The 16,747-nt window shown below is 32.6% G+C and overlaps 1 long non-coding RNA gene across 6 annotated transcripts; it reads left to right on the top strand.

Moving 5' to 3' along the window:
- Positions 1 to 5,623: 5,623 nt before the first annotated feature.
- Positions 5,624 to 9,294, top strand: LOC107950765 (uncharacterized). Of its 6 annotated transcripts, none has more exons than XR_005911289.1 (4): positions 5,624 to 5,950; positions 6,167 to 6,397; positions 6,471 to 8,948; positions 9,023 to 9,294. It is a non-coding gene; the product is annotated as an uncharacterized lncRNA (long non-coding RNA). The 6 variants fall into 6 exon arrangements; XR_001698201.2 differs by having other exon boundaries at positions 6,462 to 8,740; positions 8,888 to 9,294; XR_001698203.2 differs by having other exon boundaries at positions 5,662 to 5,950; positions 6,462 to 7,021; positions 8,492 to 9,294.
- The last annotated feature ends 7,453 nt before the right edge of the window (positions 9,295 to 16,747 follow it).

Here is a 16,747-nt window from a genome sequence, read left to right as displayed (position 1 = left end):
CTGTAATAAGTAAAGCTAAGGTGAATCATTGATATGTTTTGGGTTATAAGGGACAAAGTTTTAAGGGTTTTCCATGAAAAAAAAATGTGTATATGTATTTCAGGAAGGGTATTCGTTATGATGATCTGTAAATATAGAAAGTGAGGGGTATTGTATCTTCTTCTAAAATTATTCAGAACCAGAGTTAATGTTATCTTGAATTATAGTATTTTTAATATATTACGCCATGGAATTCATCAGAGTGGCTTATGTAGTGAATTATCAGTATGGATATGTGTACATAACTGGATCAAAAAGTGTCTGAGTGCGAACTACTAGTATGAAATTCTGTGTAAGTATCAGCCATATATATGTGTTCTCCCAAGATAATGTCAATGAAAAATTGTTTGAAATAAGACTATGAGTTAAGGTATGGAATGTTGGAAGTGGTTTCTAATGGTATGTTCTATTAAGTAAGTATTATGGGACAAGAGAATTTATGAAATAATTGGAAAGACTTCTCAAATATCAAGATATGGAATATTAAGTATGATAAGGGCATGATAACTGGCTTATAAAGGAATAACAACACTGTGATGGTATCAACTGAAGTAAATGGTGCAGAATATGGTTGACTCATGGCAATTCATACAAGATTGCAAAGTATCCATAAATGTATGGTTATAGTGAGTTCACTAAGTACTCGTGTACTTACAAGGTTTGTTATTTCCTTTCAGGTATGTTGAGGAGAGGCTTCGCCTGGAGGGACAATGCCAGGAGTATGCCAAGTTGGTGGCAGAGTGGGTTATTATGCATATAGTGGATTTGTTGCGTAGTATTGAATGCACCCTTTGAGTCTGTCTTAAAATAATTTCTAACTTGTAAATATCTGTATCAAATCTGATGTAACAAGTTATTTATCATATATTTTACTTTAATTTTCCAAATGTTAATTTTTCTTTTTGAACTACAAATAATAGTTTTAAAATGATTGAGAAATTGTAAACTATTTTTGTTAAATGTTTTGTATCGTATGGTAACACCCAAATTCGAACTCGGTGAATCGAATCAGGTTGAGGGTGTTACATTTACCTTTGAACGTCGATTCTTCTTCTCAAAGACACTATTTTCTTAGGATTCAAAATTCAAGTGGTTGGATAGTTTTAAGGTTAAACGTTGGTCCTTTTAAGGAGATTTAAAACTTGATGGTTCGTTTCTTTAGAAGACAAAACCCAATTGATTTTTTACAGTTGTATTCTCATACCGCGTGGTAAGCCGTACATAATAAGTTTTATACAAGAGGCGTATGCAGTAAGTTTCAATTCAAAGATCCCACGTTTCGCTTCTACAAGCTCTTAGAAGAGCCACTTTGTATCTCTTCTTTGACTAGACGGGGGACAAATTGTTATAGTGTTCGTTACCCGGCCAAAACTAGCCCATCTCTTCTTACTTCAATAGGTATGTAGTTCGCTATCATGCAGTTCGCCACTATGGTTCGCTTATGCACTTCGACACCATACAGGCGAACTCATACTAGGAGGATACGTGAGAATACATGTTAACATGTATGGGACCTATCTGATCTTTGTACATCACATCAAAAAACCGTAACTTATAAATATAAAAATGGAACCCTCAGAAAATAGAAAAATAAAACAAACACTCAACAATGTAATATTAATATATATTTATATTTAGGTTTAAAAAGTCTTCTTCTAAAACTCAACTTATTTGTTACACGCTTTCTTGCCAGAAAAAGAAACTCAATTTCTTTCAACTCTTTCAAAGAAAAAGAAAACAAACAGAACTCCAATTTCCAAAGGAATAATTTAGTAATGTATTTTATGAAGATTCCTAAGCTACCATGTATGATGGTTTTTCTTGATTCTATAGCATCTGATTCAACATGACCAAAATAATATATCAACTTAGAAGAATTCAAAAGTCAATTGATTATGTTCCAATAAATAAATAATTAAATGAATATATTGGCCATTTGGACTAAGTCCATGATTGAGAAATGCAACTCAGAAGTTTAACTTTTCTCGAGATAGAAAATAATAAAGGAAAGTGAATGACGAATTCTCAAGCAAATTCAAAGAAAAGGTTAAAAATGATGATTAGTTTGGTGTTATTTGATTGGGAAATGCTAGCTTGTAAGAAGGTCCAGACACCGTCAAAATGTAAGAAAAACTTGTCCAAAATCTAGTCTACCCTACATTATTTTGACCGCCAAATTAGTGTTCACAGCTTTATCCGGTAAAATTGGATTCGAGTGCAGTTGAGATTAAGTATAACATTAATATATTTTATGTTGAGGTTTAAGAATTTTTTAAATTTTTAAGCGGCCTTCCAATTTTGATTGATAACTCGGCCTTTTGATAAATTTTTGACATAATTATAATGTGAATAAAAATTTTATATAATAAGTAACAAACAAATAAGACTTTGTGGTAGTTATAATATTAAAAGTTGTGTTTTAAGTTTAAATATTATTATGTGCATTTTATATAAAATATAAAATGATAAAAATATTCTTATAATAATATTTATTTTTTTAATAATAAAACTAGACTCTCATATCCACGATGTGAATGAAAAAATTGTATAACAAATATATTTACAAGAATTTCATATTATTTTAAGCTTTAAAAATTATGTTGCTTGTGTCATATTTTATTACATGCTAATTTAAATTTATAGATTTAAATAAAATATAAAAATAAAAATATTTTTAAAATAATATTTAGGGTAAAATTAAGAATAGTCACTTAACTATTCAATTCATTCTATTTTTGGTCATCCAATTAGTAATTTTTTTCATTTTAGTCACTCAGCTTTTTCAAAATTAAATATTGGATAAACTATAAAAGTAGTCATCTAATTATTAGCATGTTTCTGGTTCGGTCACCTAGGCTTAAAATTTTCTACTTTAGTCTCTAATGTTATTGGAATTTAATATTTTGCTCACTCTATTAAATCACTAACAATTGCCCTTTTTATTGGCATTATAACAAATTTAGCCCTCCAATAATTATATATTCTATCAATTGATCCTAAATCTAAAAAATCAACAAATTTAGCCCTCAATTTTACATATTCTGTCACTTTAGTCTTGATTCTTAAAATTTTTTTAAAAAATAAAAAATAAAAAAATTATTTAAAAGTTCTTTTTTAATAAAAATATTTATACATAAATGAATATTTTGTCTTATTTTCTAACATGAAATTTATTTATTAAAATAATAATTTTAAAAATAAAATATTATAAATAAATACCATCATGTTCAGATTAGGTCAAAAACTACAACCTAAGGTCGAAAAAGCCCAAAAAGAGTTTATTGCGTTTAAGGTTGTGCTTGAAGGCGAGTATGATTGGGGATATATGGGTGATGATAAGGTCTTGGATACCTAGTAGGTTAAAGGCCATACTGGAAACTCGACAACCAATTCCTAGCTCGATGGCGTGATGATGGAAGATGTGGAAATCAAGAAGTTTAAAGTTAGGGTTATTGGTGCCAATTGTTGTGGTTGAAGATGGTGCTTGGAAACTTTGACAAGGACTAAGGAGAAATGTCAAATGTATAAAAAAATATTATTTCTAAAATAATCTAAAAAAAAAGAGAAAAGAGTGGATTTTGTTTAAGTCTTGTTTATGGGTTTTTTTTAAAAAATATTTATAATAGTATTGTTTTAATAAATAAATTTTATGTAAAGAAAAAGAAAAAGAAATATTCATTTATTTATAATTTTGTATGTATTTTTATAAATTCTTGTTTATTTTTATTGAAAAAATTAAAAAAATTAAAAAATCAAATATTTTTTATTTCTTTTAATTTCTATTTTTGAATATTTAAGAAACAAGACTAAATTGACAGAATATGTAAAGTTAAAGGCTAAATTTGTTGAATTTTTTAGAATTAGGACTAAATTGATAGAATGTATAAATATTGGAGGGTTAAATTTATTATCATGCCAATAAAAAAAATTAAAAGGAGTCTAACGTGAGTTTTGTTTTCTTGGCCTAATAACCAATCTAACTCTCCAATATTTACACATTCTATCAATTTGAATTTATATCTAAAAAAATTCAAAAAATTTAGCTCACAATGTTAACAAGATTTGTAAATTTAGTCCTAATTATAAATATATTTAAAATATTTTAAAAATAATAAATGTTGAATATTAAAAATTTTAAAAAGTAAATATAAAAATATTTTAAAAATTTTTATACAAAAAATGACTTTCAGACCAAAAATTTTTAGAACCGAATCAGTGGTTGAACCGATCTGACCATCAATTTTCGATTCAACTAGTTGAACCACTAGTATTTAAATAAATAAAATTATGAAATTGATAGAAAATTATAAATATTAAAGTCGAAACTGGGAAGTTTGGAACGTTCAATCTTTTATTCCTTTATATTTTAATCTATAAAAAATGCAGTACAACTTTCTCTTGTGACTTTTCGATTATGCCAATAAATTTATTTTATCGGGAATAATAAATTAGTTAGCTGTGCAACTCTTTCCCAAAATCTCCCATTTAAAGGTTCATTTTCCACCATTAGGTTTTTTTTTCTCAAACCTTTCAAACTTCAAATCTCTACTCATTTTTTTCAAACCATTCGAATCTTTTTTCTACACGTTTCTTCGCTTCTCACCTGTGCATCATTCAAACAAAGAAGAAGCCAAAGGAATCACATTAGAAATTGTTTGGTCTTTCTAGTTTCTGTCAGATTAGTTCTTATTTTATTTTATTTTGATGGCTCGGTTGGTTGATATTTTGTACTGGCTGTTCTTTTTTCTGCTTGATGAAATTTTACCAGTTCACAGTTGATGGTTCAATAATAATTTAAAATGGCTCCCGATAAAAACGGTTTAATTACTATTTTCCAACTGGTTTGTGAGCTGATTTAAACAATATCTTCCACTTGTTTTTTTTTATTCAGCTGAGGAAGTTGGAAATATAAAATGTCATAGCCTTGACTGAAATCTCTCTCCAATCTTGAGCTAGAAATGATGAAGGCATGATAACACTAGAGTTTAAAATTAGTACTATCTCTGTAGTAAATAGTAAGGTTGTCAGAATTGGTGTCGTCAACCCAACCATTGTTTTGGGTTTATTAATTTGTAAGTTTTTCACATTTTAGTTGATGAGAAATTATTTTAGCTGACAAGAAAAAATAAATATAAATTTTAAAACTTTTAAAAATTTAACATAAAAATATTTTAGTTTTTTAAAATATTTTGAATTAAAATTAAAATAAGAAATTTTGTAAACATTAAGCATTAAATTTGTTGAATTTTTAGATTTAGAATAAAATTAATAGAATGTAAAAATATTGGAGAGCTAAATTTGCTATTAGGCCAATAAAAAAAGCCCACGTTAGACCTTTATTACTAAGTTAATGGCAAAAGTGATTACAATATTTTATTTCAAAAAGTTGAGTAATTAAATTGAAAAAAAATTAATAATTAGGTGATTAAAATAAAACGAACTAAATAATTGAGTGGCTATTCTTGTACTTTACATAATATTTATTACTTTTTTCTAGGTAAATCAAATTGGGTTTTATTATACAAAAGAAAATAAAAACATGACAAACACCAAGTCCAACAGTAGCCAAACACAAAACAATCGACAACCCAAATATGGGCCCAAAACCTATCCAAAACTAATAACAAAAAAGAAAAATAAGGAGAAAAAATAAAGAAATACTAAAAGATGTGCACCACCGTTTCGTTGCCCAATCAAAAACCTTCTAGATGCTCATCCTAACAACAATCAATCACTCTCCATTTCTAAACAGTTTCATTATCAGAGAAAGCCTCTATCTTCGCCAAAACTACACAGAATACAACTTTCCTCCCAAAAGACTTCCTAAACAGTTTGCCCTTCCTTAATTTGGTTCCCTCGTCTTCTTCGCAGCAAAATGACTTCTTGCAAAGGATGAAACACTCCCCACCAGGTAAAACTCTTCACTCCTTTTCAAAGATTCTATTGCAAAAGTATGGGCTAGTCCATTAGTCGATCTAGGAACATGTTTGAAAGTGATTGCTTGAAAACATCCTTTTAGCTGATGAAAATTCTGAATGTAAGCCCCTATATGTGATTTATCTTGATATTGGGATTGAAATTTTTGAATAATGGTTAATTCATCTCCTCGACTTCTACCTCCTACCAGCCGTTCTCTAACCCCAATCGCATCGCTCGATGACTAGCGATGGCTTCAGCAGCGAAAGCTGGGGGAAACCCCTCGTGGTTCTCCGACTTTGAAACCAGTACTTCCCTCTCAGCATCTCTCGCAACAATACATGAGGCCGACCTATTCCTCTGTCTGTCATAAGTTCCATCGAAATTAATTTTGATGATAGTTCCCATGGGTTGCTTCCATTCTACCGCCTCTTTTGCCTTGGTAAGTGTTCTCATCTCAAGCTCATTTAATTAAGAAATGTAACTGACATCTAACCCGGCTATAGATTTCTCAGATACAAACTTTCTTTCATGGACTCTGGTATTTCTATCACGCCAAATTACCCAAAGTGCACAACAAAGAAGACACCGTTGAAGAGTAGAGCTCACCCCAAAAGCTCGAGTAAACCACTGATCAAATGCTAGATCCAAATTATTGAGAATATGAAAGAGTATAAACTCTGACCAAACCTCCACTGAAACAACACATATTCGAAAGAGGTGATCAATATTTTCTTCTGCCCTTCCACAACGAGGACAACAAGCTGTATTAACCAATTTTTTGTATTTCATATTAGCCAAAGTAGGTAGATAGTTCCAAGAGCACCTCCAAATTGTAATTTTAATTTTCCCAAGGAGGTTAAGGCCCTATAGCTTTTTTTAGAAATCACTAGTTTCGACTTGTAAAGCATAAGCATTAGGTTCCATAGGATTCCTCTATAATACTTTATAAGCGCTACGGACAGGGAACTCCCCCGAGGCTTCCCCACCCCACGCAAGCATATCCTCTTGGGCCTCAATCGCCAATAGGATACAAAAAATTCTTTGGGCGTCCACCGACGAGAAGGTATTAAGAATCTGTTCCCTTTTCCATGTTCTTTGATTTGCATCAATTAATTCTGACACCTTCAAATTAGGCATACTATGAACATCGAAAAGTAACCTATAATTAACACTCCCTGGTATCTAGGCATCATCGGTAATAGATATCTTCTCCCCCAAACCCACCCTCCAACAGCTTCCCATATTTAAAACACCTACCGCAACCTTTTTCAAGTGTAAGGTGTAACAATCCATTTTTAGTGAAATCAGAATAGTAGTTTTGGGACCACAAATTCAATGTAAAAATAATTATTTTATTATTATTTTAATTTCTATGGAATATTAGTAGGTTCATATAAAAATTTCGTTAAGAAATTTTATCGTTTGCATGCTTAATTTAGTAAAAAGGACTAAATAGTAAAAAGTGCGAAATTTGAGTTCTATAAGTTAAAGGTACCAAATGACAATGAAATTAAATGATTAAGGAATTTAAATGGTAATTAGACTATTTTATATTGAGTGGACATTTATGGACACTAAATAGGTGTTTTGCAAGGTTAATAATAAGGTTAAATAAGTAAATAAATATATCATAATTAAAGTAAGAAAATGGTTGTATCATCTTCAAACCTTAGTTTGTTCCACCGGAAGTGCAGAAGAAAGAAAACATTTTAGGGCTTTGAAGTATTCGGTTCAATCTCTATCTTGCATGTAAGTGATTTTTGTCCCGTTCTTAATGATTTTTATATTTTTGAAATTGTTGTAACTTAATTTAGTTATCCCATGAACTAATTTGTAAAATTGTTAAAAGGTTAGGGTTTTGCCATGAATGAATACATGTGGTTTTTGACTTTTTATTAAAGAAAATGAATCTTAGTTGATTAATAAATAACTTTTGTAAAGTGATTTTTGTTGAAAATGTCAATTAGGGATTTATTTGTAAAATGTGTAAAATACAAAGTGAAATTGTGAAATAATGAATTGTATGAGTTGCTATGAGGGTATATGGAATTCAACTAGCTTTGTATGTGGATGAAATTGCATGAATTTCAATTTACGGGCTTAAGGACTGAATTGTAAAGGAATTAAAACAATAGGGGCAAAAGCATAATTTTGAAAAGTATGATTTTTGAACTTAATTGAATAGAATGAATATTGAATGGATTGAATTTGATTATTTAGATCAAGTTAAGCCTCGTACGGACTTAGATCGAGGGAAAGATAAAGTGTCGGACTAATCGGTCCTATTTTATCGTTTTTGTGATCGAAATAAGTTTGTAAGTTTAAATAACTTGAATGTATTTGATTTAAATTCTATTATGTTATTTATCATATTATGTTTCGACGGAAAATCCAATGACATTACGACGAATAATGGGCCTCGTTTGAACCTTAGGAATATGTAGGATACAAATGACATGTCATTAGGGTTACCATGTTTCGGGTGCTGGTTTTGAACGTCTTACTGATGGCTGAGTTCAGGCATTTGTTGCAGATACTCATCAGCTTGTGATAACGGCATCGTGTAGCTACATTTTGATCGTTAGCTTGTGTGATCAGACCCATTTATGGCTCGTATGAGTGATTACGTAAAAGAAAATGAAAGGAATGGTTTTGACCATGTATTAGTACATTTTGTGTGAGCTTCCCGTGTATTTGATATTATTCTAAGTGGTTCAATGGGCATGTAAAGGGATGGACCGGTAAAGGTTCCAAATGATTTACACTAGGAAATTATGGAAAGGTATGAAGTATTGATGATCAAAGTATGTATAGCCATTTTATGAAATGTATGAATTCATATGTATTATGATTATGAGATTTATCTTACCATGTGATGAATTTGGCTAAGTTATGTGATTAAGCACTAACTTCTGTTGGTGATGCTTAGGCTTGTGCCAAGCTTGTGCTGGATTGATTCATGTCTATGTTTAGGATTATGCATTGAAATGGTAAGTATTGTTCATGATTTATGAATTTACTAAACATTATATTCTTACGTCGTTTTCTTTCCTATATTTTATAGATTATCGGAAGATCGATTGGTTTGGAAGTTCGTCGGAGACCTATCACACTATCCAATGACTATATCGATAGGTTTTGATGTTTTGAGTCATGGTTATAATGACATGAATAGGTGAATTATGTTTAATGAAATGGTCATTATGTTTGGCTTGTAAATGTGGTATTATGGTTGATGAACTTTTGGCATTTTAATGCGTTGATGGTTGTGTTGAGATGGTCAAGTGAATTTATGTTTTGAATGACCAATTTGGTATGTTGAGTTGTGGTTTGACAGATGGTCAATTGTGCTATGGCTTGGTATGAAAATAGGTAGTTGTGTGTGGTTGATTTATGCCCAAATATGTTTATGTTTTGGTTGATTTGATGATTTGTGATTGAGGTGCCTTTAGCATATTGGTTGTACGGATAAATGGTGTAATGATTTAGTTATTGCTGTACATGTTTTAGGTATGTTTTCAAGGTTTGAATATATGTGCAATTGGTTTATGGGATCAGGCTTGATTAGGGTGAAGGAAATGGCTTGAAATTGGCCAATTTCTTGTCCACACGGGCTAAGACACGGGCGTGTGTCTTAGCCGCGTGTGACACACGGCAATGCGACACGGTCGTGTGTCCCCTGTAGGTTTCAAAACGTTGCAAGTCAGGCAGTTACACGGCCTAGCACACGGCCTAGCACACGAGCGTGTGAGACCATTTCGAAAGTTACACGGCCTGGCACACGGGTGTGTGGCTTGGTCGTGTGACCCAAGTCAGAGAGTTACATGGGCACGGACAAGGGTTGGGACACGGCCGTATGACTCCTGCAGTGTAAAATTTTCTATCTTTATCTATAAATTTCTAAATGTTTTTAATTTAGTCCCGAATTATTTTTAAAGTGTTTCTAAGGCCTTGAGGGCTCGATTTATGGACAATAAACATGTGTTTGAATGATTTATGCTATGATTTATGAAGGGTTTTGAAATTTGATGATTTTAAGTTAAGTTCTTACGGTAATGCTCCGTAACCCTATTTCGACGACGAATATGGGTTAGGGGTGTTACAAAAGGATTATTACCTAACTGAGCATTAAGAAAATCAGAATTTGGGAAATACTTTGCTTTGAGAACTCAAGCAAGCAACAAATCCGGGTTTGATAAAAGCGTCTTACATTATTTGGCCAATAGAGTAGTGTTAAATTTACCCATATCACGAAACCCATGCCTCTATTTCTTTCAATTGACACATGTTACTCCAAGCACACCATTGTATTCTCTTCTGCCCCTTTCCTTTTTTCCATCTTTCCAAAATACTCTCAATCTCCCCACAAAAGATTTTGGTAATAAGAAGCAGGATATTGCATACGTAAGGATAGCCTGAAGCACAAATTTAATAAAGATCTCCTTACCTCCTTGCGACAACATTCTAGTACTCCAACTCTCTATACGTGGCTTGATCCTGCCCTTTATATTCTAGAAAGATGCTTTCTTCCTCCTCCTACCATGTTAGGTAAACCTAGATATTTCTTAGGATTGTTTGAAAACTGCATTCCTAAAATTCCCGAGACATTTTTCTTTTCCCCTTCGCTTGTATTTGAGCTAAAAAAGACTGTAGACTTGCTGAAATTCACACACTAACCAGAACAACTTTCATATTCCTTTAAAATCTCCTTCAACACTGTGGCTCCTTTGAAATTTGCCTCACTAAAGAGAATACTGTCATCCACAAAAAGTAAATGAAATTTTTGGACCATGTCTACTAGCGTTTTCCCCTCGCAACAAACCTTCCTCTATTGCCAGTTGCATTACAGCCGATAAACCCTTACTGCAAATAAGGAAGAGGAAATGACTAAGGGGATACCTTTGTCGGAGACTCCTAGTAGGCTTAAGCATCCTTCCCCTACAACCATTAACAATAACAGAGTAGGAAATCGAAGAAATACATCTTATTATAAGCTCCACCAAATCCCATTAAACTCTATCATAGGTTTACTCATATAAAGTTTTAAAGCCATATAACCTTTTTTACCCATTCACTTCTTTCTAAAACCGTGCAATAATTCATAAGATAACAACACGTTATCTGAACTTAACCGTCTAGGCACAAATGCACTCTGGGCACTATCAACACATCTCCCTATAACACATTGAAGTCGATTCGCTACAGTTTTTGCCACAATTTTATAAAGGACAAAACACAAATTGATGGGTCTGAAATTTGCTAAGTTTGTAGGTTTTGGAACTTTTGGGATAAGCAAAATATCAATAGCATTAGCGAGAATAGGTACCTTTCCTTCATTTAAAATGCCCAAGCAGTATGCTAAAATGTCATTCCCTACTATATGCTAGTACTGTTGAAAGAACAAAGCCGAAAATCCATCAAACCCAGATGTTTTAGTGGGTCTCATTTCTTTCAAAGCCACATAAACCTCTTCCTCCAAATGCCTAGACAAAATAAAACGTTTATCATCAAAGGAAATAGTAACAACAATTCTCAATAATAAATGCGTCAAGTCTCTTACTCCACCCGATGTAAACAAATGCTGAAAGAAATTAGTAGTTATTTCCCATATTTCTTCCTCACTACTTGCCTTTGTTCTATCCGTACGTTCCAACCTATTAACCAAATTCATCTTCCTACGGGTCAAAGCATACCTATGAAAGAAAGTCGTGTTCTTATCGCCCAAACGTAACCAATTGACACAAGCTCTTTGTTCCCATAAAACCTCCTCATTGTCAATCTCCAAATTGAGTTGAACCTTAGTGTCAATAAGCTTGGCCATGTGGTCATCAGTTCGTTTCGACCCTAAAAAATCTACCAATTTTTTATTCAACTCATTTTTCAACCCATTCCTGCTCGACTTTACTGATTTTGCCCAGACCATCAAACCATGTCTCAACCATTCCAACTAGTCAAAAATAGAGCCAGTGGAAGTTTCCCAAATTCGCTTGATCTCCCATTCTAAAGATTCATCCATTGTCCACTAAGCCTCAAACCTGAATCTCGCCACCCTTCTCTTTCCTTTTTCCAGATCATTTCTAATAAGAAACGAGCAATGGTCTGAAAAAGAATACGGTAAATGCTTAATACAAGTATTGGAGAAAATTTTCAACCAACCGTCATTTGTGACCCCCTATCCAAATGCTTCCTTATGTTTGTTTTAGGACGATTACCCTCTTTCCCCCGTCAACCACACCTAAGAATATCCGATGTCCATTAGGTTACATTTTTCATGTACATTCCGAAAAGCTTCCATTCTACTTTTTTCCCGAGGCACCCCACCTTACTTCTCAAAAGAGTATAGAATCTCATTAAAATCCCTACTCACCAACCATGGGAAATCCTGATCATGCCCAAGCCGCCTTAATAAACTCTAAGTACAATTTCTTTTATTGGCAAAAGGGGCTGCATAAAACTCGATAAATCTCTGATCTATCCTCGTTTTCCTCACTAACTAAAACATCAAAATGGTTCTTTAAGAAGCTACGGAGGCTAACTACATCATCTATTTTCCATGCCAAACTCAACCCCTCACACAAACCCTTCACCTCATCATCAATCGCATACGTAAAATCGCATATCTTTATTACCTTCTCCATAAATTGACCATCAATTTTAGTCTCTTTCAAGAAAACCAATTGGGGATTAAATAACTTTAGTGGATGCCGAAGTCGTCTAATAGTCCATAGACTTCCCAATCAATGGGCATTCTAGCACAATGTTTTCATTACTCCCGATCGAGAAGCCTACTGGTCACCGCCGATCCAAAATAAGAATGAGTAGACTCATATCCAGAAGAAACCAACCTTGAATTGCCTAAAACCATACCATTAGTGGCCTTACCCTCATATTTTATCTTTTTATTTAAATTCCCAACAAACTCACCTGAAGTCATCTCGTTAGATTCGTACAAGCCCATTTTCTGTTTACCTGCGTCAACTACGCCATTATACTTATCAGACATTACAACCTGTCCAAGTCTTTTCTTGCTAGACTTCTTTGGAATTTGGGGCTTACCCTCAAGTGGATTAGCAAGGCCAAATAGAGATTCTCCTTTATCCACAACTACTTGATCTATTATCTCAAAACTCCCTTATAAATCATCCACTTTTTCAGCATTTTCTATAACCAAAGGGTCTACATCAATTTCCAAAACCCCATGATTTTGACGAAATTTCTTTAGATTCCCCATCTGATTGGAACTCTATCGCTTCCATTCGATCCATTTATTGTAGACCCTCCGATGGATTTTCCTTAGATGAATCTATGACCTCCGTCCCTTCCACGGCTTCACCGACCAATTTCAGTCCTCCCGGTATAATAGCATTGTTTCATAGATTTTTTTATGAGAAACCAAATTTCAAACACTTTTTTTCGATCATTGGTGATTCAAATTTTAACGTAATCGAATAAGGCAACTCATCCTCCCCTTTCTCTTGATCACCATGAGGAATCCCCTCACATTTCTTCATTCCATGACCCATTTTACCACACTCAAAACAAAAAGTTGGAAGATTTTCATACTTAAAAGCAAGCCAAATCCTCTTTTGAATATCTGTCGAAACAAAGATACCCCTACTGAAAGGCTTCGTTGCAACTATCTAAACTCATAGTTGACAATACTCCCTTTTTTCTTCTGATCTAATCACACCCCCGAATGTTGATCCTATGATATGCATCAGATCCTTTTTGTCATATTCTGGCGGACAAGGTCCAAATTTTAACCAATAAGGGGATAACACCAAATGAATCTAATTCCTTTCAACTAGACTCACAATATGCTTGAAAATAATAAGTTGTCATCTAAATAACCACGGCCTTCCCTCCAATATCATCTCCGAATCATCCTCACTATCAAATGTAATAAAAAATAGGTTATGCGCTACCACTTGTATCTCAAACATACTTTTCGTCTTCCATATGCTCTTCAATTGGGCACGAAAACTATCAGGGTTAGATGATTTCCTTGTCCAGGCAGTGCACAATAATGTCGAACTCCCACTCAAAATAATCTTTGAACTTCTCATCATTAACTAAACAAGCTCTTCCTCTAAGAGGGAGATCTCGTCCCTCTCCATGCTATTAACAAAAAATTAGTCACCACGCTCCTTCAACCCAACCATAACACTCACTGTTTCTCTAGGATACTCAGAGAGAGCACTCTCGACTTTATAATTATTACTTCATAAAAGGAGCAAATATTTTATATAAAAAAGGTAAACTACAACTAATGTTACTTAACTATAACTAAATTAACATTTTGGTCACTAAACTTCAAAAAGTTACAAAATGGTTAGGAAACTATTTAAAACTTTCCATTTAAGTAACTGGATTATTAAAATCGTTATTGCATGGCCTTCTCCGTTCGCACAACCTACACCAATTGAAGGCTTTCATTCCCTTTCTATTTTATAGTTCAAAATTTTTCATTAAACAACTTTTAACGTCATGAACTTACGAACCAAAATTGAAACAGTTTTCTTCTCTGATCTCTAACACTAATTGTTAGATCAAATTGGATCTAAGGTATGTTCTTCTACTTATTGATGGGTATTGATCCCCCGTACTGATCATTGAACCATCGCTTAGAACTCACTAAGCAAAATTAAAAAAAAAACTTAAATGCCTAGCGACTTAAATAAGAAATTTTGAATAGTGTAGTAGCTATTTTATAAAATTTTTAAATTAAGTGATTAAAACTTAAATTTACTAATAGTTTAATGATCTTGCATATATTTTATCCAAAAAAAAAATAGTGAAGGAGAAAAGAAAAAGAAATTACATATTCCATCTTATGGTTTTATGAAGATGAAAATGTGAAAGTATAATTTCCACTCCTTTCTCATTTTTCATTTTGTCATTTTTATTCCATTATTGCTTATCGAAAAATGAAATAGACCGAGTCATGCAAAGATAGCAAAACTCCGAATGTCCATTATTTTTAGGGGTCCACAAAACAATGATTTTTTTTATTTCGAAAATTCCACTTAGAAACTTTAAGATCGATTGAGTTTGTTTATGGTTAGTTAAGTCAATTTACAGCTAAATTTCAGTCTCAATCATTAAATAAGTATACACTCTCAACTCTCAACTATCTAAGAAAGCATTAATTGCAAAATTTTGGCATGTGGGAGATATTATTTTGAAAATCAATAATTAATGATTTTAGATTAGAGGTGAGTAATCGATTAACTTATTTCAAAAAACTTAGAAATTGACCAATTTGACTTTCATTTTTTTGAAAATCAAAATCGATTCAAAGTTCTTCCTAAATCGATGGAATCGAACTGATATTTTTTGGTTGGCTTAGTTTCCAAACCGACCAAACATAATTTTCAAACAATAATTTTCAATGTTTTAGGCTTTTCACATTGCCATTGAAGTAATTTTTCTTACCAAATTTTCTCAAAAATCAATTGTTATTGCCCACTATTATAAAGCTTATATTCTATTTTTATCTGTTGGAAATATACTATTGCAAAACATAACCATTAGCGCTCACAAGAAACCAAATTGAGTGCAAATACAGTAACAATCATTGTGTCGTAGATGAACCACTGACTTAGAAGCAAATTTGCCATAATCGGTGTAATCATGTAGTGGACGTTGCCTCCAATGTTAACACAATACTTCAATATTCGTACACCCGAATAAAGAAGGTGGAACACAATTGACATTGCTATTCTCGAAAGGAATGGAAACCTAAAAAAAAACAATTGATCAGAAATCTGATCAGAAAATAAATTGGAAGAAATCGGTGAAACCACACTAGGTTCAATTCCCAAGAAATATTAAAGGGGTTATAGACGGTTTCGCTTAAAATCCAATCTTTTAGACAAAAATTCTCTCTTGTGAAATTTTGCAGAACCCTAGAATTTAAAGAATAGAAAGATGAGAGTCGTTTTTCTTTGTTTTCTTCTTGTTGTGTTTTGTCTAAAATGAGGAGAATGACCTCCTATTTATACAGTTTCCTAAAGGTCTAAGTAGTAAAATACGTAAGGAAAAAAGGTAGAACTAGCAAAAATAATTTCCTAAAACTCTACAACAGTCAAATAAAAATATTTTTTTATTGAGCATATTTTTTTGTAATAGATTTTCAAAATCTAAAAAAATTATATTCTGAAAAATAGTACAGAAGTTTTACCCAAAAATAAACACATTTTGTACATTTTGTAGACACGTGTTAACATGGACATGGATTGGGCGGTGGCAGCGACAGACGTGCGTTAGGCCTTTAGCCTATGCCTCTCTATATAAACCCTCTTAGAAGCTTATGCCTAACCAATGCGACATTGCCCTTTTCTTTTGAATTACCAACATTCCCTCAATAATGCAAAAGAATTAGACAAATTTTGTAAACATAAGAAAAAGGTAAAGCACGATAAGAGTAATAGCAAAATTAGTCGCTTAAGCACTAGTATCTTGTGGATTGGAACTAGTACATAGTGAAATGAGTGATTTTTCTCTATAACAAGTGAACGAATCTTGAACTTGTTAAGATAGGGGTTAACTTATGACACACGACTAATTTCAGAACTAATTGATGTTTTGTAATAAATCAACAAGTTTTAGCCAATACACCTCGGGATGTTGGTAAGTGCTCTAGAAAGATTGCCAAACGAATTTTATAAAAGGTTGTTATAGTTGGTGACACTTATGTAGGTGATTTCATCAAGTCTATCTCAATAGAGACCACCCGAATCAAGACTATGAAATCATTAAGAGCATTTATTAAGTTCAGCCTTTCAAA

This window comes from Gossypium hirsutum, chromosome D03 (genome assembly GCF_007990345.1).
Source record: "Gossypium hirsutum isolate 1008001.06 chromosome D03, Gossypium_hirsutum_v2.1, whole genome shotgun sequence".
NCBI classification, from domain to species: Eukaryota; Viridiplantae; Streptophyta; class Magnoliopsida; order Malvales; family Malvaceae; genus Gossypium; species Gossypium hirsutum.
Note: the sequence above shows the minus strand (reverse complement) of the source record. Positions and strands in the feature narration are given on the sequence as shown.